Source organism: Dromaius novaehollandiae, chromosome 16 (assembly GCF_036370855.1).
Source record: "Dromaius novaehollandiae isolate bDroNov1 chromosome 16, bDroNov1.hap1, whole genome shotgun sequence".
In the NCBI taxonomy this organism is placed as follows: domain Eukaryota; kingdom Metazoa; phylum Chordata; class Aves; order Casuariiformes; family Dromaiidae; genus Dromaius; species Dromaius novaehollandiae.
In genome coordinates, this window is record NC_088113.1 from 7,937,348 (window position 1) to 7,960,011 (window position 22,664).

The window sequence follows — 22,664 nt, forward strand, 5'->3', positions numbered from 1 at the left end:
ACAGAGCATCTTCAAGGAAACCCTAGCCGGGCTGGACCCGAGAGCAGCAAACATTTTCTATCTGACAAAAAGTGAAAGTAGTTTGCAGAGAAGATAGTAGATGAAAACAGGTAGAAAAGACACTGAAGACCAGAAAAAGAACTGAAGCACTGTAGGGTGAAATCCTGGCCTTTCTAAGTCAATGACAGAAGGCTCACACAGATTTCCATAGGATCACATAAGTTATCCTGTCACTAGTAAATCATCCGAGTGGGTCCGGGACATTATAGCAGAAGGATTACATTCGCACCCTTCACCATTCTTTCAGCTCTCAGGGAAGGTTTCATATCCTGCCACTAACACGGCTCTGACAGGGAAGAGGCCATGCCCTTTTGGCCTTCTCTACTGTCTATGGGATAAGATAAGGGCGTTTTCTTTTCATCTGCTGCTTAAGCAGGATCTCTGGTGCTTCTTTTGGAATGAGAAGGGGATCACAAAAAACCAACCAAACAAACAAAAAAAACCCTTTCTGTGTACCCTGCACACCAGAGCACACCTTTACCGCCTCCTGACACAGACTCCATGAGCTGCTGTAACATCCAGGGGCCGTGTCTCATCCATGACCCACCACCTGGCAATGTCAGGGTGAAATTAGATAAACCGACCCCCCATGCAGAAGCGAAAGCTAGGTTTCCAGGAGCTTCCTTCTGGCTCTGTAAATCAGTTGTCCCAAGAAGAAGCTGCCTGGACAGTGCCTCCGCCCTTCCGAGTCTCACAGCCCTGCCCTCCTCTTCCAAACCAATTTATCTGGAAAGGGCAAAGAGAGGGCCCAGTAAAACTATGACTAATGCCTAGCTAATTCCCAGAAGAGAAGGCAGATCAGCTCCAAAGGAAACAGTCTTATACTTTCCTGACCCAGGCTGTGACAGTTTAAGAGAGAGGTTGCTCTTACCAGTGAATATGAAAGCTTTCCTCATCAGAAATTACAGAGGGCAGCTGTCCTGTGTGCATTACATCTGCAGAGCCAATAGCGCAAGCACAGTTTATCAAGACTTTGAGCATGCTGATGACCTGCATCAGTGCACGGAAGGGGTGAACCAAGGAGCAGTCCCGAGAAAAAATTTAGTGTGACTCTTGTCCTAATCTTTTTAGAAAATAAAAGCTGAAGTCATTGGTTGATTTTCATTGTCATAACCATTGTCATTGTCCTTACGATATCACAGTGAGACATATCATCCTGCACGATCTTCTAGTTCACAGCTGTGAAACACAGCCCCCCCTTCCCCAAGCTCCTCTGTATGCCTTCAGTGGAAGCTACTCTTAATTTCAACTAGACTAAGTAGCAAATTATGAGTGTAACAAACAAGCAGCAAATAGAGCATTGCTTAACGAGTGGACAATACAGTACACAAAATATTTGCAACTCAAAACAATGAGCCTCAATGAAGTCAAGGAAATACCTATTAAAATGAAGACTACTTCAGATTACATACCTTTTCCTCCTCAAACGTGTTTTAAATTAAGTATTCTTAATGCTTTATGCTTCCAACATTACCAGCTAAATTTGTTCATTTGCTGACAATTAATATTTTTATTCTGTTAATATTCTTACATTCACCAAATAGATATAAAATCTTTAGTGCATTCTTGCATTCTCCTCTTTGCAGAAAATATTCTTTTAATGGTCTCTGATGTTCTGCTGCAGGCAGTATTTTGCAGGTGTACATGGAAGTCAGGAAATAATTACAGAGCTGGAACTTTGAATGCTCTTCCTCCATGTGGAGGAAAGCAGGAATCCAGCACTCAGTCTGCATTAAGTTTTCTTCTTTACGAAAAAAGATGTTGTACGAAATAAATAACTACAATTAGCAGTTGGAATACAAGGAATTAAGGTTTGAGCATGCCAGCGAAGGGCAGAAGAACCGCAGAGCAAGAGCTATACAGGAGATGACCCAGGGCCTTCTGTACAAAACAAGGTGAAGTTCATGTGGTGAAACATCAGAAGCAAGGACACTTAACTGTATAAATGATAAAAATAATTTAAAGTAAACGGTGTAAGATTAGCAGAAGCAGTTTCTGACATAGGAATATTTTGTCAGTATAGAGGACACCTGATATGCAACTTTGCTTTCACTAGGCTGTGAGAGAGGACTTTCGAGTGCTATTCTTTGCTTATTTAAGAAAAGCGGTCAGACTGAACTCAAACAGCATCCTGTCTGAATGCAGCCTAATGTGGATTTGATTAAATATTACAGCTCAGTACCAGTCAGCAACATCAGACGTGTTTCTGAGAAAGTCGCGCCGAACTTCCTTCACTTTGACCTTCCTTCTTTAGCGAAGGAAGATAAAACAGAGTTTAAGGGGTCTTCGAAAAGGATGAATTACAGGGTCTCGCCACAGAAGAGCTGTAACTAGCTGATCAAGATATTCATACAAGAAACGCATGCTGCTAGTCTTGCTGCTGGCCTGCACCTTCCTTTAGGGGAAGAGAGAAGAGTTGTTGTGTGTAAGTGAGATGAACTGAAAGGTGAAGCAATACTTAGGCTGCAGAGGTTTATGTTTCATATTAAAAGCCCATATCAAGTACAGGTTAGGACAGGCTGGAGGACGGCATAGGGGCAAAAATCTTTTGCTTGTCCTAAATTCATGGCGAGATCTGGATAAGAGTGAGGACAACAATTCTGAAAAGTATCACCACAAATATGTTTCTTTATTTTGTTGTGTTTTTTCACAAGGCCTAAAACTTGACGTATTCAATCACTTCTACTGCTTCTGTTGCATTGTGGATTAGCTAATTACAAAAGCAAAAACTTGTGCCTGATTTATTATGTATAGAGCTCTGGAAAATTACAAAAAGCAAAAACCTAGACAAGCCATCCAGCTCCTCACTAATGGCCTTCAGCAATGTGGAAATGAGACTAAATGCAGTAAAAAATGCAAATAAAAACAAACATATGAATTCAGGCCTCTGTCTTTATTACAGAATCAAGAAGAAACAAAGGAACTCAGGCAGTTAGAAATTTAAAGCCAGAAAAGGAGAACAAAACCAAATCTTTCACACCTGCAGCCTTGGGAGCCTCCAGGAAAACAATGTCCATGGGAAATATTCTCAGGCCAAATATTCCCTATGAAATCTTGCCAAATTCCTAGCCACCTATATAGCAATTTATACACCCCACTGCCCCCTGTGTGCTCTAGTGACCCAGTGCGGGACCACGCGTCAGCAGATCTGAGAACATGTCTCTTGGAGGAAGGGTCAGCCTTGCTTGAGAAACTGGGACAGGACGGATCCTCTCTTGAGGTCTCATCCAACATCACCCACTATGACTAGGATTCCCTTTGCAGATGTTCATTAAATTCTTCTGGCGTGTTTGACTTGTACGACAGTGTGTAGCTGTCAAGACCCACTGAACTGAACTTGGCCACAACTTAAACGAGAGCTTTTGACCAGTCCAGAAATCCTCACCACTTTTACCCCTACTTTTCTCTTCCAGGCACTATGTCTTTTTTGCTGCAAGAAAGGCTCAAACACAGCAACAATACATGCTCCAAGGGCATTTCAGCCACACTAAGAAGCCAGACTGATCAGCAGCCACAGGAGAAATCCTCTTCAAGGCTAACTTTCAGACATCTAATATATTCCGGACAACACTAAAAATCGGAAGACTTTGTCTCTGAGTACCAGCTGATTTTGAACAATCCATTACACAGCCATCAGCTCATGACAACTCATGGCTTTTAAAGACTGAAACAGTAACACAGAAGACAGATACCTACACGCAGTTACCTAGCCTCAAAGCCCCTTGCTCCCTTCATGGTGAAGTATCTGATAAAGCAGTAAGGCTGTGCAAACTGAAAATTAGTGCAGGGAAAATGGAGCTCAAACACGAATAAAGCTTCCACTCAATGTGTATGTGTATGAATGAAATTTGATACACTGCTCTTTGCCAATTAATATTTTTAGATAAAACACACTAGAGAGACATTTACGATTGCAAAGATTTTGTGCACTCTCCTGCCCTGATAGACATCACAGCACTTTACCACTGTTTTAGACGTCCAAATATTTGCCTGGATAAATAGATTTAGAATAGTTGGAATAAGCTGCAGTTTCTCTTAGGAAGCTGGATGAGTCGCACAGGAAAAAAGTATTTTGGAAAAGATCTACAGCACAGCTACAGACAGGAAAATGAAAGGAGGATTTGGCACTAAACACTGCAGCAAAGGTAGAAAAGGCCAGACTATGTGAAACATGAGTAACTTACGGATTCAAAGACAATTTGTCAAAGGAGACGCTCCCCCCAAGCTCAATTTTTATGAAGACAGTTTGTGCCAATAAAATATATACCTATCTTTTTGTTTATTTTTATTTTTTAACATGAAAGTTACAGACACTTAGCTCACCAGGATCAGAACTCCTCAATGTGGTTATATATGTAGGTGGAGCTGTATTGTCTCAACACAACCTGTGAGCATAAAACACACCAACCAGCAGGAAAGACTTGCTAAGGGTCACTTAATATGAGTTCTCCAGGTAAAGACACAGTCACTGATGGCAATCAAATTCATTATGATGGAGCTTTGAGGAAGCCCTTGGAGATGTTCTGCAGCTGAAGAAATGAGCTTTGAATGAGCTGGAAGGCTGTCTGTCAGGGTTACACAGGATGCTGTGACCCCAGCACCTCTGTCCTAGCTCTCCTTTGCCTCACCAAAACAGTCGGAGCCAAACCATAGCTAGACCTAGAGCTGTTTTTTCAAACTGGGGGTTTCAGAAACCCTGAGGGCTCCATCTTAAGGCTGTTTGCTTGGCTGTGCTGCCCAGGTACAAGAGGTCATGGTTCCCAGCTAAGACAGTCCACAGAGCAAGGTGGGCTCCTGGACATGGAGTTGCCAATGCAAAATGGAAGAAATTGAGAGAGGTTCAAGAGGAACCTGGCAGGCAGCCTGGAAACATGACACAAATATTTGAGATGTAACAAAAACAACCTTGTTCGCTCTTTTTTTACTCTAATCTTACCACAAAAAAGCAAAGAAGCAAAATAATACACGCACCAAAAAAAGAGAGGTCAAGTTAAAATTTTATATCTCTCAGGACACAAATAGCAAGAGCCCTCACAGACTTCAGAAACCCAAATGGAGATTTAGCAGGTTGCCATGGATCAATTGCAAGCACAGGATTAGAGAAGCAAAATGTGATATTCCCATCATTAAATATATGTTGGAGCCCATAATATGGCACAAAGTGAGGAAAATGAGAAGCTTTTAAATTGAAGTTATTATGCTCTGCAACAACGGCCAAAAATTACATGCTAACGTCATTCTCTTCCTTTTGTTCCCCTCTGGTTCAGCAACTCCCCCAAGTCTCTTGCTGCATCTGCAACTGCTCCCTGTCTCACAAATTTGTTATCACTCTGTCTTTTGACAGGGGACAAAATGCAACATCTTCCCCCAAAATCCCCCAAACAGAACAGCCTCATCGTGGATCCAGCAACCTTTCTTCCTGCAAGAATGCAGAGTTGGGTCCCCCAGGCAGGACTTCCCAGTGTCTTGTAAGCAGCAAATCTGTGCCACAGCCTGGACCAGAATCTGAGACCCTCCTCACATCACTTCGCTAGTACCAGCAGTAAAGGCTGGCGCTAGCAGGATCCAATTAGGCACTCAAGCTTTCTCAGCCTTCTCTTTCACTTACATCCAGGAAAAGAGGAAGTAGCAAAAATCAGTCAAGACTATTGCATTCTCCCTCCTTCCTGATTTGCTTCGTTATAAACAACCGTCCAAAGCTGGCCAAGCAGAAACTTGCTGCATGGCAATTGCCACCATTTTCCTGCCTCTGGGAACACACACAAAAAGATAAATGCAAACTGCCTTTCCTCTTTCAGATTCTGGCTCTGCCTTACACGCGCATTGCACAGGCAACCTACTTCCTTTGCTATATGCACCCCATGCATACCTCTAGCTAAACAGAAAATCATTTTGGTGTCTGGCTGGCTCTTTCTAAGTGGTAACTCAATCCTGTGTTCTCCCTTCTGCTCAGCCTGATTTGTACCTTGACACCCTACTGGAGACAGGAGGATCACATGGGTTCTTCCACCAACACTGGACCTGTTTGACAGTCAGTCCCCCCACGACATACCCAGACAACTGGCAGCACAGCAGCGATGTTGCTCAATGCACAGCAGAGAGTGTTCAGATATTACAGAGGAAAAAATGGAACTAGAAACAAAGTGAAAGACAACCTAGAAGAAGGAGATAGATAGCGATACTATGGGGTACTGTGCTGTCCTCAACCACAGACAATGGTCCTGAATCCCCTCTTCAACCACACGCAATTTTGCTCTTATTACCTATGTGAATGGCTGATGTTCTCCAGTTGCCATGGGCACTGGCACACAAAATCAGACTGTGGCAGAGGTTCGATCACGTCAACAGTGACAACCACAGAATGGTCTTATATGAGGACAAGAATCTGTTGGGAGAGGAAAAAAAAGTTTGCAGTGGAACAAAAGACCAAGGTGGAAAGCAGAAAGCCACAAGTTCTCAGGCAATTATCAGTGACTTTCTTGGCAATCAGGACTTGTAAATCAAGTCCACCTCCTGCCCTGATGGCTGATTGCCAAGGAACAAGTTAATTAACCATCACTAACAAATGCAAGTCTAGTCTAGACCTTAACAACTCTACTAATGCTGGCCCCACCTCCTCTTGGCAGCTTCCCCTGACTGACCCCTTGTGATTGCCCAAGAGCCAAGTTCATCCTTGGGGAAAATCCTTTTTCTTTAACTTTCACCAGGAGTGGAATGAATTTAGCCCTGAAAGTCTGCCCTGGCATTTCCCCCTAAAGGGTATAATGCAATCTTCTTTTTTTTATGCCATTCCATCAATATCAACCAGGCTTATAGTCAGCTCCCTTTCTCTTAAATCTGATATTTGCAAGGATTTATTTAACATGTTGATCACTGAACTTTTTCCAGTTCATGTGTCTTATTTTAAAACTACAAGTCAAAAAATAGCCTAATTCTCCAAACGGTGCTGAGCTGAGTGGAATAATTACCTTACTCGTTTTAGGCCTCTGCGGGAGTCCAAAATTATACACTCAGAAAATTATGATTGTTTTATCTTCTTGTTTTTTTAGTTTCACAAATGTGTGAAAGACAGGTTTTTATAAAGGACATAAAACCAGCAAAAACTATAATTACCACAGAGAGAAAAGAATTCAGAAAAGAGGTGATTTTATGATTAAGGCATTGGACTAGAAATTCAGAAATCTAGATTCCTTTTGTGGCTCTGCTAAAAACTCCTTCTATAACCTTTGTCGAGTCACTTACTTAATCTCTCCTTGCCTCAAAAAAAATTACTGTCACCCTTCCCTGTTTCATGATAGTTGCAGTGAAACACAGTGATGCACGTTTGTGAGGTGTTCATATATACCAATAATCAGAAAACCACAGTGTTGCACTCATCTGGCTGTATGTAATCATCTCTTGTCAAAAGCATATGCATCTTTAATCACAAACACATGGGCAACTACGGCCACCGCTCTCGAGACACAAGCGGGACAAATAAACTGCCTTTCATTCCATTTTAAAGGAAAACAACACCAAAAATTCCATATGCTCAATAGAAAGTATTTTGCAAGGTAGGGCAACAAGTATCTAAATGCAAGTGTGAAAGCTTAGCATCCCCCTATTCCCTTCCCTCCAAAACAAGGGCCTCCTTAGGTCTCTTATAAAAATACTGGCCAATAATGTTAATCCATGTTCCGCTGGAGGCATGCAAAGTCAAGAGCAATTACAGCAGCTCCCAGACTTCCATCTTGATACAAAGAAAAAGTACACAAAAGAAACGCTACTAGAGGTACACAGCTTAAAGCAACCTTGAAAACCAGATGCCAAAGGTGTCTGGAGGATTATTTGTGCGTGTTTCCCGGACATGATGACTATGCTGAACTTTCAGAGTGAATTCAATTTAAAAATTCTTAGATTAAGGAACAACTAAAATGAAAAAGCCTAAAATGAAAGAGCCAAGCCTCCCCACGTTAAAGCAGCATCGGGAGAGAGAAGGATGCTGAAGGCGCGCATGGGATGGCAGCTGCCTGCAGCCAGCGGCTCAGTCCATTCGCTGCAGCTCTGAGCACGAATCAGAGCAGACCCCAAATATCTTTCACCCGGTGCTGCCACGATGAAGCACGGTGTTTGCCCAGGCTCCCTGATGCCATGGGCGCACATACAGCAACCTGCTGCGGCCGCTCTTGCTCCCTCCCATGCTGGCAAGCTGCTGGGGGGGAAAGGGTGTGAAGGAAAGCTCGCAGTGTTTCTTTTCTTCAGTGCTTCCCCTCCCCTGGATACTTCTCCCAGAGCACCAGGGACTAGGAAGTCTGCTATGTCAACTGATCCCCCCTCCTCCTTTTTCATTGCTTTAATAAATTAAGCTTAGCAACAATAGAGATGAGAGAAAGCAGGACAATGTGGTAAATGTAGCAGAAAGAAATTTGAATTGTAATGAGGAGAGCTAATCAGGAAAAGAATGGACTATAGAAAAAGCACTAATGAGTTTCTAAATAAATTCAAAAGGTTAATATTGTTCTATCTAACAAATACGAGAAGAATGCTAATGTGAAATTAGAGGCCTCACTCCAATGCCCTCATGGCCCTATGTTACAGTCATATCCACCCACCCACTCAGTTTACCTATCAGGCACCCATAGCCTTCGGCCGCCTACTATGGATGTCTATTATCGATGTCTATTGTAAATCTGATCTCTTCAGGTCAGTCGTATGTCTGGCTGTCTTGTCTCTGTACATTAAAGGCCTGAGTCAAAGTCCGGTAAGTCATGGAAGGACTCTCTCTGGTTTGCAGGGTCTGCATCGAGACTTTTGTAGCTGGTTTATGTTAGCATTAATGAACAAGTCATCAAAACGTGGTTTTGTTTGGGAGGGAGTGCCAGACTGTGTTTTTCAAGCACACTTATATTTACTTTTATTACCCTGTGGGTTGCCAGGACAAGTAAGAGGCCAATGCAGCCGCACTGAGAAAAGGACAAGTAAAAACAAAAGTTTATAAAAACAAAAAGCTGGAGTTTTTTAATGTGATGTCAGTAATATGAAATATAAAGCTAACTCTGACTATATAGAATCAGAAATGAAAATGTTCAGAGTTGTTTATGTATTCTGTTACAAAACACAGTAGAAAGTATATTTCAGCTAAAACATGATTTTTTTAGGCAAGGAAAGCAGCCCTTTTAAAGAAAAAAAAATCCAATTCCCGGCAAAGTAATAGACTCATAGGCTTTTCGTGGGAATGGAAGATCTGATCAACTTTTTTCTTGCTTGAAGGATGAAAATGGTGCCATTATAATATTTTACCCTGAATATTAAAAAAAAACTACAATGATATCATTCTTAGGGGAGAAGTCTGAGTATATTTGTCTGTCTTCTGAACTACAAACAAAATCTACAGGGCAGAGATGAGGACAGTTGCACGTTTATCTCCCCCTGGTTCCAAGATGTCAGGAGATGAGTTAGGTGCAGTCCCAGAGCCGTGTAACCTCATTACGATGAAGCTATATTTGTACTAATAAATCTATCTGCACACGTTAATGTGGATATAGTCACATGCCAATGTGCCTGAACAGCTGAGGGGACAGGCAGTGACTCACACCCCACCAGGTCAGAGCAGGGCCAGGGCCAAGCACGTGTCTTCACTCCTCCATCCTGCCCGAAGCAGCAGCTACTTTAAGGCCTCATGCAAGTTCCCTCTGCTCCGAAGGAGTCGGTACCCCCGAGGGGGAGAGGTGAACTGGGGCTACAGAGCTTCTTCCATTAAAATTCCATGATCGGAAGGTCACTTCCCTCCTATCCTTTACAGACAACGAAGGGAATTAAGATTTGCACCCTGTTTCTTTCTGTATGTGAATAATTCTACAGCTGGCATAACAGGGCAGCATCAAGACTGACCGTTCTGTATATTCTTCACAGGAACAAAATGCTGCTTAGCCCCTCACCTGAGTGAATAATTTTGTTCAACAGGCAGGTTAAATACTTTAGCTTTCTACTCCTCCTCCTCCTCGCAGGAAAGGTGGGCATTTGTGCACTGTACTGAGAGACATCGCAGTAAGAATATTTAATAGAGGCTTCAGTGGCGTTAGACACTGGGAGACAAAGAAAAAGTGGACCTCGGACCCAAGAGACAGTAGGAGTAGGAAATACATGGAGACTGTGGCTTGACAGTCAAGATGTGTCGGCTCCTTGAGAGCAACCCTCTGAGTGCTGGTGGGAGACATGCATTTCCCAGCACATCAGCTGGGAAACGTTCTCCAGAGCTGCTGCGTGCAGCAAGCCCAACTCACTGGGGAAATGTGATGGAAAGCAGCAGAGCAGCTTGTGCTCCGGAGACCGACGTGGAGCTGCCGCAGGCTGAATGTTTCTGGCACGACTCAGTCTATAAAAGGTTAAATGCAAAAATCTTTGTGAGACAAGGGGCACTGCCGTGAAATTGCTAACTGTGAATAAACAAGACAGTTGCACAGCTCATCATAACCCTAATGATCCTCTCTAAATCATGCAGCCCCATCACCTAGATCTATTGGCCACATTAGCAGACTGCTGAGTGCAGGAAATATGGAGAGGATCATTTTTAAAGGGTTTTACGTGCCACACTCATTGGGAACCCTTTGAAATGGAGTCCAAAGCAGATGGTGAAATGGGAAAATTATTCACGATAATTCTTTAACAGCCTAAAATAAATAAAAAAAATGAAATAATGAAAGCCCCATTCAGTCACGCTTTTGCAGTCAAAAACCCCAACAGGAAGAATTCAAAGCTGTTCCATTCTGCACTGCAAACCTGCTGCTACTTAATTGGCTTCAAAGATACAGGAACATTAATATCCTTTAAAAAATATGTGGTCTTCCTTGGTTTTTGGCTATTGTTCATTGGCCTGATGAAAGAACAAATGAACGGAAAGAGCAAATAAACCTCACTGTATACACACAAACTTTCAAAATCCAGTATTTCTTGTCCTCCTTTTCAATATTCCTTCACGCACATTTCCTACAGAACACCTTTTTTTTTTTTTATTTTTTGTCCACTATGCAAACTCTTACGAGAGATCATTACAAGTCCCCCATTTTACAGACGAGGAAACCAAGAGGCTGCTGAGGAACAGCAAAATAAGGACTACATCTACAAAGTGAGAGACCCTACATCTAATCTAACCCCAAGACTCAGGTTTCCTGCTCATTTTGAAGGAGGAACAGCTCTTCCAGGGACTTACTGCATCAAAGCGTCAAGCCACCCTGAGTTAAACAAACTGTGGCCCTTGTCAAAGAGTTCAGCAACTCCAGGACTTGTATCCGTTAAAATTCTCCCTCATCCAAATGTGCCAGGATCCAAAGGAGCCTGAGGAACATGCCACAGAGAAACCCCACTCCCACAAAAACAGATTATAGGAAATGTTACTTATAATCTCAAACACATGAAGCAAATAAAGAACACTGCAGTATTGATAAGATGTTACTATGTGAGAGCAGTACAAAAAATCTTTGAATCTATCAAAAATAAATGAGAGAATGTGGGTGTTCTATACTAAAATCACTAATGTTTGCTTTTAAAATCACTAATAAATACCAAACTTATCTAATATTAAGAAGCTAAGGTCCAAATACCATGCAGGTCAGACAGAAACCTCTCCACGGCTGAATACTAGAGGAATGCCATCTGATTATTTCTGTTCCTTCATTATTAACATAAAGTTACCTTAATCTATATAACCAAATTGAGGCACCTTTTCTTTTTCGGCTGTGATCTGGTCAAGCTTATTCACCAATGTCTGCTACGTGGAAGCTCTGGCTCAGTTCTGGCTCCTGACGCTTCACAGTCCTGTTGCTTTCAGCTATTTTACTTCCTATTATTTTTTGGAATGAGTAAAACCCCTCAGGGGTTACAACTGCTTTTAATCCTTATCTGTGCTCTTCTAAGCTTCTGCCTGTGGTGACGAAGTTATTTTAATTTTGTCCTATTCTCTCCAGTGCACTAAGATGCACAAAATGAGCTCAGCTCACACTGATATCCACCATAAGCAGCGAGCTGCTCTGACAGTATTTTTCCCCATCAGGTTGGTGCTGGTGTAAGCAGCCAGCTGTTTCAGTGGATAAACATGTGTGGACCTACATCTCCTGCACCGACTGCCCTGCCTCATTTCCTAAAGTCCAGCAGCTGTGAGACACCAGGTTACACAGTTCAGCCGTTACCACTGCCTCGACCGATTCACCCCACCAGACCCTTTCTGGGCTCAAACATACGATTTGGCAACTGTGGTTTAGCAAGACGCTGCACATCAGCTGGGCGCTGGTGACTGCATTTCAACTTCTAGTGGCCAGTGAAAGCAGGTATGACTCAGCTGGTCTGTGCTGGCCAAGGAAGGCCTCTTTACCCTACCTTTTCCTTGCATTCCCCTTGCATTTGCTGCCAGCCGCACTCAGCTCTCGCAGCTCGGCTGACCCATGGGAAGGCCACGGTGCTCCCAACCACTCATCAGTACTTGAAACGCTGCTGCATCAACAACTCCTTTCCTGGTTCTCTGGTCAAAGCACCTTGAACAACATGCTCAGAGAATCTTTCTCCCCTTTTAGAAATAGCCCCTGGTCTGAGGCCATCCCCCCACTCCAAAAAGGAGGAATGCTACCCAACTGAGGAGGGAGGAAGAAAGCTTTTCTGTGCTCCTCCTGCCTCCTGGCAGCATCAACTGATAGCTCTGAGATCTGGAAAAAGCACAGATTGGTAAAGGTCATGATCTGAATGCAGATTATGCATGGGCATGAATTTATCTGATGAATTATTCTAAACATATAATTCAGCTGGCTCTACTGAACACATATAGGATGCGTCTGCGCAGCTACTCTAACTACAAATCAGGGCATTAAATAAGGACAGTTGCTTGCTTGAAAGCATAATGTTTTATTTGCCACAAATATTTTAATTGTTTAATTTTCGTATTATGTACTAACTAGAAATACAACCTAAGCAGCATGCATTTTCTTGTAGCTGATTACTAGGTAACATACTGCAACTAATAACCTAGATTTTAGGCCCTGATTCAGAAGCTTGCTTAGACTCTCTCTTAATTTTGATCACATGCTAACAGATTTTGAGTTGTTTTTAATCATTTATGCCTATGATATGTTGGCCATGTCCCTGTGCTGCTTACTATTGGTGTCTACTGAGCAGATTTATTGACAGGTTTGTCAGAAAACGCACACTTCTTTCTCATTCCTTCTAAATAAACACTAAGAGGCAACAAACTACCTGCCATTTCAGTATCTACTCCCAGTGTCCCGATGAACACATCCTCTTCTCTTAAGCTGCACTGGTCCTAGCGTTAACGCTACATGACACTTTGTTTTAAAAAGGCTGTTTTATGGCATTGTGATCTCTGCTGGGCACCAGCTCTCACATGGAAGAACCTCAGGGATCATCCTCAGCAGGATCTGGGGAGGTTCAAAACAATTTATTCTCTATCTATTGTAGGTAGGTCTAGTCAGAGCTAACCTATTTATACAGGAATTAGGGGAATCGCCTCTAAGAAGGATGGCCCTAGGCTGCCATCCAAGAGACATAAACTGTGATTCACCAAAGGAACAAGGCTCAGAGACACCGTCCTTGGAGCCTGGAGTGTGCAATTCTTGTTCGGGGGGCACTTGCACATGGCTCATTATTCTGACTTTACATGCCTTGCTCAAGCTGGTAAATGGAAACAGGCGCTTAAGGCTGAGCACACACCTAAGTGCTTTTAGGAACTAGGACAATACGGAAATTTCAGCTGTGAGGCTTGGGTCCATCTCTGAAATTAACAGCCCTGTGTAGTCATCCCTTTTTCTGCAAATTATAAAAATATCTCGAAAGGCTTTGTGCTACATGTGATATTTGTACCTCCCGGGGTACTTTGCCATTACAAAAAAGGGACGGGAATGTTTTCCATTATAGAATTTTAATGAGACATTTACTGTAATGGATCCTGTCACCCTGTGGTGTTTGGGATTGTTGATTGTTTTAGTGCTTGAGTATAATATCGACACAGAGAATTTAAGGAGCTGAAGAAAGCAGAGAGACTATTAAAACAAGCAAAACTTTTCAAGCCAACAAGTGCATTACTGGTTCTGGACAAATATTCAATTTAATTCTTATCTTATCCAAACCCCAAATCTCTTTTGTCATCAGTTATTTTCCAAGGAAGCGAGCAAGAGAAATCTGAAACCTTCCTTTAAAACACATAGTAAGAACATGCAGCATTCCCACTTCCCTCCCGCAGAGACAAGCCCAGAGCAGAATCCAGACAACCTCTGGACTTTGGGGGAGCTCAAATGCAAGTCAGACTGAAATCCCATTTTGTTGGAAGTACAGTCAGTATCTAAATATTATCAGTAATTTTCGAGACATACTAGGGCAGATGAAGATCCATGAGAGATCGCACTATTAGGCTTTAATTTGGTTGTGCAAGATTGAGCGCTTTCTCTAGATCTCTGTCAAAAAATTCCAGGTATGAGGGATGTTTTTTCTCACTGGTTCTCTTCACCATCTCATCCTGTCATTTACAAAACTGTTGCGCTATTTATTCCACAGATGGAAGAAACCAACACAAGCAGGACTTAAGCCAGACACTTTTCTTGGCCATGTCCAATAAATAGAGCTCATTAGAAAAGTTTGATGTAACATCTTCCCTTTGAAAAATATACATCTATTAAATGGAGGCTGATCAGAAGAAAGAGTCACTTTCATATGTTTTCTTCATTTAAGAAAGAAGGTCAGGAAAATATTTTTAAACCTTAAATCAAAAATGCTCAAAGTTAGATGAACTATTTTTTTTTCATTTCAGGAAAAACCTTAATTCCTTTTGAGTAAACAAAATTAACTGGCTGGTTAGCAAAAGTGTCCAGATTCCAACTTTTGATTCTGATTTGAAATCTCACACATTCTCCTGGGAGAAGAAAATCATTTCTCATTCTGCTTTGTCAAATGAGATGTTCTTGTCAGACTTCTGATTCCTTTTTTTATAATCTCATATTGAGAGCCATTTTCCCGTAAGCTATGTGTCCCTCCTCTTCCCCTCAGTCAGGCTTGTTTTTGGCTTTTTTTTTTCCCCCCCAACGAATATCCGGCAGACAGAGGTCACTAAAATGCAGGCACCGTTAGCTGAGTATCAATTGCACGTGCACGCAAAGCAAGTCCCGCAAACGTTAAGCTTTACCCCTGCGGTGCCAGGAAATCCCGGTCCAGCAGGACAGCCGTCTGGGACTGCGGATGCGCACCAGGCACGTTCCCCTTTCGCTCACTCCAGTGGAGCGGCTGCGCACAGCTCGCAGTGGAAATGCTCTGGGCCTAGCAGACTCTCGGGATATTTTTCCCGCAGCAGCACACACCTCTGGAGCCCGCGACACTGGTGGCCAAGCCTGGAGACCACGAGGTGCTGTGAACGCACAGGTCCCTGCGCAGACCCAGAAGCGCTGCTCACGCTTCAGCTGTGCTCCCAGAACCCAGGTAGGCAACGTTTACTGCTGTTAGTGATATGCAGGGGAGGCATTTGGTTTTGGTTTGTTTTAAATAAGACCGACCAAATGCAGGCAAGGGCTCCAGAACAGTCCAGCTGAGACTGCCACCCCTCCTGATCCATGCTTTCCCCTGTGCTTGTCTTAGCTGTGAATAAGACGCATTTTTACACGGAGATAAGTAGCCTGGACTGATTCATAGTACTTACACAAAGTCAAAAAACACCTGAGCCTTGTTGCCACAGGGTTTAGCCACCAAATTGGATTTTAAAAACACCCTCGCGGTGAACGCACTGCCAGCTGAAGTGTTCTAGAGGCAAGGCGCAAGGAGCATCCCTAAGTCCCCATGGGGCTACTTTAAAAAGCTTCTGTACAAGCAAGTTGCTTTCCCTGTTGGAAATATGAAGGCCTGGGGCTCTGTTTCTACATTATGTGTTGATTTTCCACTCACCTCCTCCATGGCCCAAGGACAACATGGATTAAATGGAATTCAAGTAGGAAAACAAGAGAAAGAACGGAATAACCTCTTCCTCCTTTATTCCCCCCAAACTACAACCTACCTGACTTAATCACATCCACTGTGAGTCATTTAAAATGCAGAAGGTGTTATCTTTACACACATACAAAAAAACAAATCAAAGCCCCTTGGATACTCTGGAGGACGCCTGAATCTTTGTGGGCACAACTATGCACCTCCAGCTTCCTGCACGGACCTCACCGGGGTTGTGCATAGGAAGGACAAGCCCAATATATTTTTGATGACAAGGAACTCGGAACAAAACATCAGCTCTTGCAGTAGAGGTACATCCAAAAGCACTGACAGGTTTAATACTCAGCAGGACATGTTATGCCATAGAGTGTACGTGTGGGAAATAAAAGATAAACTGAAAAGATGAAACTGCTCCAGACAGCATCTTTATCCAACCAGCAGAAAAACAGCTGCTCAGCAATGGGCTTTGCTGGCTAGTTCATTTGTGAGAGCCAGGCAGTCAATTCCTAGGGAGAGTCTAATAAAAATACTATGAGCAGCACGTAAGTACAGGCACCTTCAGCACAAGCATTTTCTGCTACGCTTTAATATAGCATAAAGGAGGGAGGAAGGAAACAAATGCAATAGAAAGGGCTGGAATAACAGAACAAGAAGGCAGCATGGGTGATAGGAAACAATTTATAACTTACTTGACAGTCTTTTCCAACTCATCTGTTCTGAAGCTCAAACAGCAGCGGAGGTTTGATCAACTGTATTACACACAGACACACAAGCGCACATATATTCAAAGTTGTTTGTTAGCACCTCTTTCATCTTGAACTGCTGGATCTTTGTTTCAGTGAGCCACATCTGCACTGATTTATTTTGGGGCTTAATGCTAAGCAGGCAAGGTAATGACAAAACTCAGATTTTTTATGACCAGCCTAAAAGGGAAACTGCTCTAATTCCATGAAAACTTCACTTAGAATAAATAAATGAATATGAGACGAGATTCACAAAATTCAGTGCAGCATGCTAAAGTCAGAAATAAAAATACAAAATGGTGTCCCTAAGATACATTTGCACCATCTTGTGTTCGCTATGAATTTGTGAGAGACAAGTGCTTTAGAGCTCAATAAACTTTGGCCACCAGAGTCCTGCAGGACTGAATCCCAATGCACCCTCTCTAAGGATGCTTGTATAAACCCCCAGCATCTAAACACAGGATTTGTTTGTACTAGCATCCCATTTGTTCTCCCTAACCACGACGGTTTGGGTGGGGACAAGAAGGCTCTCAGAAGCCTTGCAAGACATACTGCCTTCATTTTGCATCCCTTACGCTGGGCTTTGTGTTGGATCACAGAACGCTTCTGCAGAAGCTTTTGCTGCTGCTCCCTGGATCCTCCTGCGAATGGGGTTTGCATCATGGCAGGACCCAGGTCCTGATGCCAATCTGCATGTGGAGCTAGTCCCTAATCAAGTCACTATTAACCAAACACACTTAACTCATACAGAAGATGAGGAAAAAAAGGAAAAAGTCTTTCCTCCCAGTGTAACTACACGAGAATGACTTGTTAAATTTACACCCACAAAACCCCGTAATAATCACCTAGGCTATTTGCACGGTAATCACAATGAAAAGGTCTAACCACAAGAAGGAGAAAGAGCATGTTGCCCATCAGCAAAGTTGGCTTTTCTAGTCCCCTCTTTCCTCCTATGCTCCTTCTGGGGTGCGGGCGCCCCTCCAGCTCACCTCCCGCCTGTGTCCCTCAAGTGCTCCCGGGAGGACGCGGGCTCGGTGCCTCCGTCTGCCAGAGCAAGGTGGTGTTCAGACTCGGTGGTGGGGACCCCAGTGCCTGCGGTCACTGCTCTGGGGAGATGGTGCCATGAGGCAGGCAGCAAAGCTGCCGTTGGCTGTCCAAAACAGGCACCGTAGGCAGAGCCCCCAGGGAGTGCGGGAAGCAGTAGGTTCCTGAAACGCGCTTCAAGCAAAACCCGAGCTGCAGTCGTGTTTTTTCGATTCTAATTAAACCTTTTGCCAAAACACAATATGAGGAAGAACCATTTGACTCAAAGTGACAGAATGACTATTTTTAGCTCCTGTTAGCTCGGTGCATGCACTGAACTGCCTGCATGAGCTGTCTCCATCGGAGAGCTCCTTTTGGAGGTGGTGTAACAACGTGAGAAGACAGGGCACATTTTTCCGCTTCCTCTCAAACCGCCTCAAACATCAGGGATGGACCTTCACCACTTAGTGTCCGTCTCAGAAAATATAATGCATTCTTCAGAGGCTGCTTTTACTGGAACAAACTCTAATTAGCTTTCTAGCCTCTCTCCCTTCTGCACAAGAGAAAGAGCTTTCATTCCCTGAATCAATGGACAACCGTCTCATTGATTCAGCTGGGGCTGAGCAGGGCGGCAGCGCCCGCGGAGGTGCGACTTCCCCCGCCGTCCCCGTGGGCGCAGGGGGAGCTTCAAAGCCTGCAGCGGCGGCAAGGCTGACCGCGTAACTTGCTTCACTTCAGACACCAATACAAACTCCCAGCTTGAGGCATTAAAATTTAATTACGAGGGACAGCTGGATCTCAGCTAGGGTCTGACTCTGAGGACCCAAAGAAAAAACTTCATTCAGCAGCAAGCTGTCCAGCGCTGAGCAAATGGACGCAAGCCAAATATTATTTCAGTCTTAAGGTTTCACAGACTTCATCACAACAAGCTTGGCCGGCCAACCAGCCAAAAGGTTTGCAGCCTAGAGTGCACATCATGGGGGACACGGCCCCAGGTCCTGAGTGCGGGGGGATCTGCTTCGCCTGTCTCCGCTCATGCTCTCTGGAAGGGGGCTGAGGTCTGCCGCATGGGGCACTCTCACTTTCGGGGGCACACGTGGCAGAAAGACACGAGGACGCAGGTCCCTCGTGCACGCAGCCTGACTCAGAGCTGGATGCTACTGCTGTTGGTATCTGCTGGCACAGTTGCTGGCATATTCTCCAACTGGCAACAGGCTTTTAACCAGCTTACAGTGAACACGCAGGTGACAGATTTCATATTTTCTGTTGGAAATGAAATTCAATCTCTCCCAAATAATTGTGTTTGTTTTCCCTACAGGTTTCAATCAGGCATAGCTAGCTATTGAAAAAGCCAAATACTCATCAAATTTGCTTTTTGCCTCATTTTCCAATGCCACAGGCTGCAAGTTTTCCTGATAGACTAGTTGTGCTGACTTAAACATCTGGGCATCGGGTATACTCCATTTTTCCATGGATTAGGTCAAAACAGGGGTAAGGGGTGTCCTCATACATACAAATACTAATTTTTAATCAGTGTTTTTGTTGAAATGAGGAAAGGCTGACCAGTTTTGAAAGCTCTGATGCTACGTCTGCAAAAAGAGTTCAGCCTTCTCCTCCCTTACCCTGGGCAAATATATGGTTACTTGAAGGGCAGGTGGCCCCAGGGCAGCTCCCAACCTGGCAGACCCCTGGAAGGAGCTTGGCAGTGGGGAAGGTGCATCAATCTGCAGCGCCCGTGCGTGGGGCTTTGTCCCCCTCTGGTGACTGCCGCACAGAAGGACACGGTAGAGCCACACGCTCCGAAACCCGCAGTGCTCACTCACGCTCAGGCCAGGGTTAAAGTCGTCCTGTGCTGAAGTCCTGATGCAAAAAGCCAGATGGGAAAAGGGGCATAATCACAGGTCTGTGTTGGTTAAAAACAGCACTGCTGCATGCGTTAAAAACAACAACAACAAAAAAACCCACTCGATTCAGTGTAACCTCCTTGGGGCAGGGACTGTGCTGAGGCTGGTTTTGCTCTTTCCCCAGTGGAAAAGTCTCCCATTCTCCTGTGATGCAACCCAGAAAAATTACTATCTTACATTCTACCAAGAATGAAGAAAAGAATATATGTGTGTATGTATATACCTATACACACACACGTGTGTGTGTATACATATGCAAATTAAATATACCTTTTAAAAAAAAAATGCTCCTGTGATTCCTTAAGAATCTGCCTTAAATTTACTCTGAACTCTTTTCATTCAAAAAGAAAAAGAAAAGGTTTCAAACCTGTAGCTTTTTAGAGCACTAATTTAAAATAAGGGGGAGCAGGGGAAGTTTCACATTGGAAATCTTAGGTATTTTTGATTTTAACATCCTGTGTTTTGCATTCAGACTTAGGCCTAAAAATATGGCAGAAATTTAGCAACAGAAATAACCATTTTGGTTATCATTTCTAACAAAAAAAGAGGTAATCAGTAACCAAAACATATGTGGGCTTTTTACTGTCAAAGGACCATTTTCCAGGAAATGCTGAGGAACAGATATGGGTATATGGGTAGACTGGGAGAAATTTGGAAAAATGTTCTTAGGTTTGGCACAGTCCTGTGTGCTCAGGGGTAAGCCTTCTTTCTTTGAAAACACCACTTCATGGACAGGTGCATGTGCCTTTACTTTTCAGGAGCAAACTCAAAGCCATTTAAAAATGCTTTTTAGAGAATAAGTGGAGCATTTTCCTAGATGCCTTTCCATTCCCAGAAATCCCTGGCATTTCGGAGGTTAGCAGTAGTAATAGAGACAATAAGCAGATAAGTTAAAAGCGAAACACAAGAACCTGTCACGACTGAAGCAATCAACACAATTTTTGCCGTCATCTTCAGTGGCGCCAAGATTTCACATGACTTACATGATTTTGGTAGGATTAAAAGACCTTTAAGAAAGCATCAATGTCCACTGCTCCTCTGACATTCACAACACAGCACAGAGGAGGTAAAAGCTATACAGGAAAGATGCAAACTTTTTCAATTGAGTTTTATTGTTTTTTTTGCATTTAAGATTGAAAAAACTTGTAAAACAACAATGAACTTGCTGTTCTAGAGAGCTTTGACTTACAGTCAAGGGCCCAAGAACGTGACTTCATGCTTGGGTTCTTCCATACATGCCTCTCTGTTCTAATACCGTCACTGATAATTTTCCTTGAAATACCTAAAAATAAAAAGTTTAAAATACTTTTCCCTGTCTGGAAGCTCCCCTCCCTTCCCCCCATTAAGTGGAAGAGGTCCCAGTACCTAGCTTGGCTACCAGTTTTCAACAGAGGAAATGCCTGTGTTTGTGTTATCTCCGCGATCTAATTGCTTTGTTGACATCATTACCCTGTCTTTAAATCTGTCATTTGAAAAACTATAAACCTTTCATGGCTCCTGAAACGGCTTCTTTTAAGGAGAAGCTTCAAGAGAGACAGGTCTGCCTTAAAATTCCATCATTTTTCACATTAGCTTCAAAAGATTAAGAGCTTTGTCCTCCAGCCTACCCTGGAGTGCTCTCTGAGGGGACAGTCGGGTGATGCAACATACTCCTCGAGCTGTCTCAGCTACACCAGAAAGCCTATCTTGCATAAATTACAATTTGGGGTCAGTGAAGTGTGAATGGTCATTCCCGGGATAAAGGATGTCACGCCCATGCTGAAGGGATGGCACAGGACTCGCATGTTGAGGAAAGTCACCTAATCCTTTCCCTTAACACGTGGCACAACCCTGACAGGAGTTTCTCTAGCTCTATGGTAGCCTGCAACTCTGTCCTACCTCATCAGGGCTTGCTGTTGAAGGGATTTCTTTTAAATTTAATCTGAATTTCCTTGATGCAGTTTCAGTCCAGTCCTTGTCCCCCATAACAGAGGACAAACACCTTCTCCTTTGTACTGCTCAAAATACACACAGACCCATCACACCCAGCCTCAGCTTTCTGTTCTGTAAGCTCAAACAATGTTCATTCTCAGGATCTTTCCCCCAAAGCCATGATTTCCTATTCCTCTGCTTTAGCCTCTCCCCCAAAGGTGTTCTTGTTCCCGCGGCGCAGTGCCACTGCTTCTGGGCACAGCAGGGCTGGAGGATCGCTAACATTTTGTGCATGCTCTGCCCCAGGCCCATGCCCCAGCAGGCTGTTGGTCTTTTTTGCCAGGTGCTTGTACAGCCTGCAATCAAGTCAGCTGTCAGCACCCTGATTCTTTTGAAAATGTGTCTTAAATTAATGCTTCTTTGAGCCTTCAATTTTAAGCAACCTCCAAATTAGTTCATTTTTAAGCGTACAGTTGCTTCTGGAGCCATTGGAGAAAGCCCAGGTAGACCTCCAACAACTGCACCTCCTGAGCTGTTCCAGGCCCGCAAAGCCTGGAGGCCTCCTCCACCTCCAGGCAACAAGAGGCTCTGCCAGGCAGATCCAGCCCGGCATTGCAAGACATAAGGATGTCTGAGGTGTTGCAAGGACTTGTGCATCACCAGCCTATGTCTGCTGCCAGGCTATAAGGAGGTGCTGGATTAGCTCCATCCCTCTCCAGGGAACAGTAGGAAGCAGCATTTCTTCACTGCCACTCTTTTCCTCCAGTTTCTTTATTTACGGTTATGCCCGTTTACTTCATGAGGTGTAGGGGTGGTGTCCTCTAGTGGTTCTTACCCGTACAGGAAACATCAGCCTCCTTGGCTGATTTACGTCAACTGCATTGTAAAAAGCATGTGGGAGAAACAAAACGCAAACTTTTGACAGGGCTCAAAGGAATAGAAAAATATATGATATTCTTCTCCTTCATTTATGCACTTACAAGTTACAACAAAGTTCAGTCCTCCCTAATACTAAGGAAATTTTACAAAAAGGTACAAACAGCAGCATAATTCAATATTTTTGGAGTGCTGGTTTTCT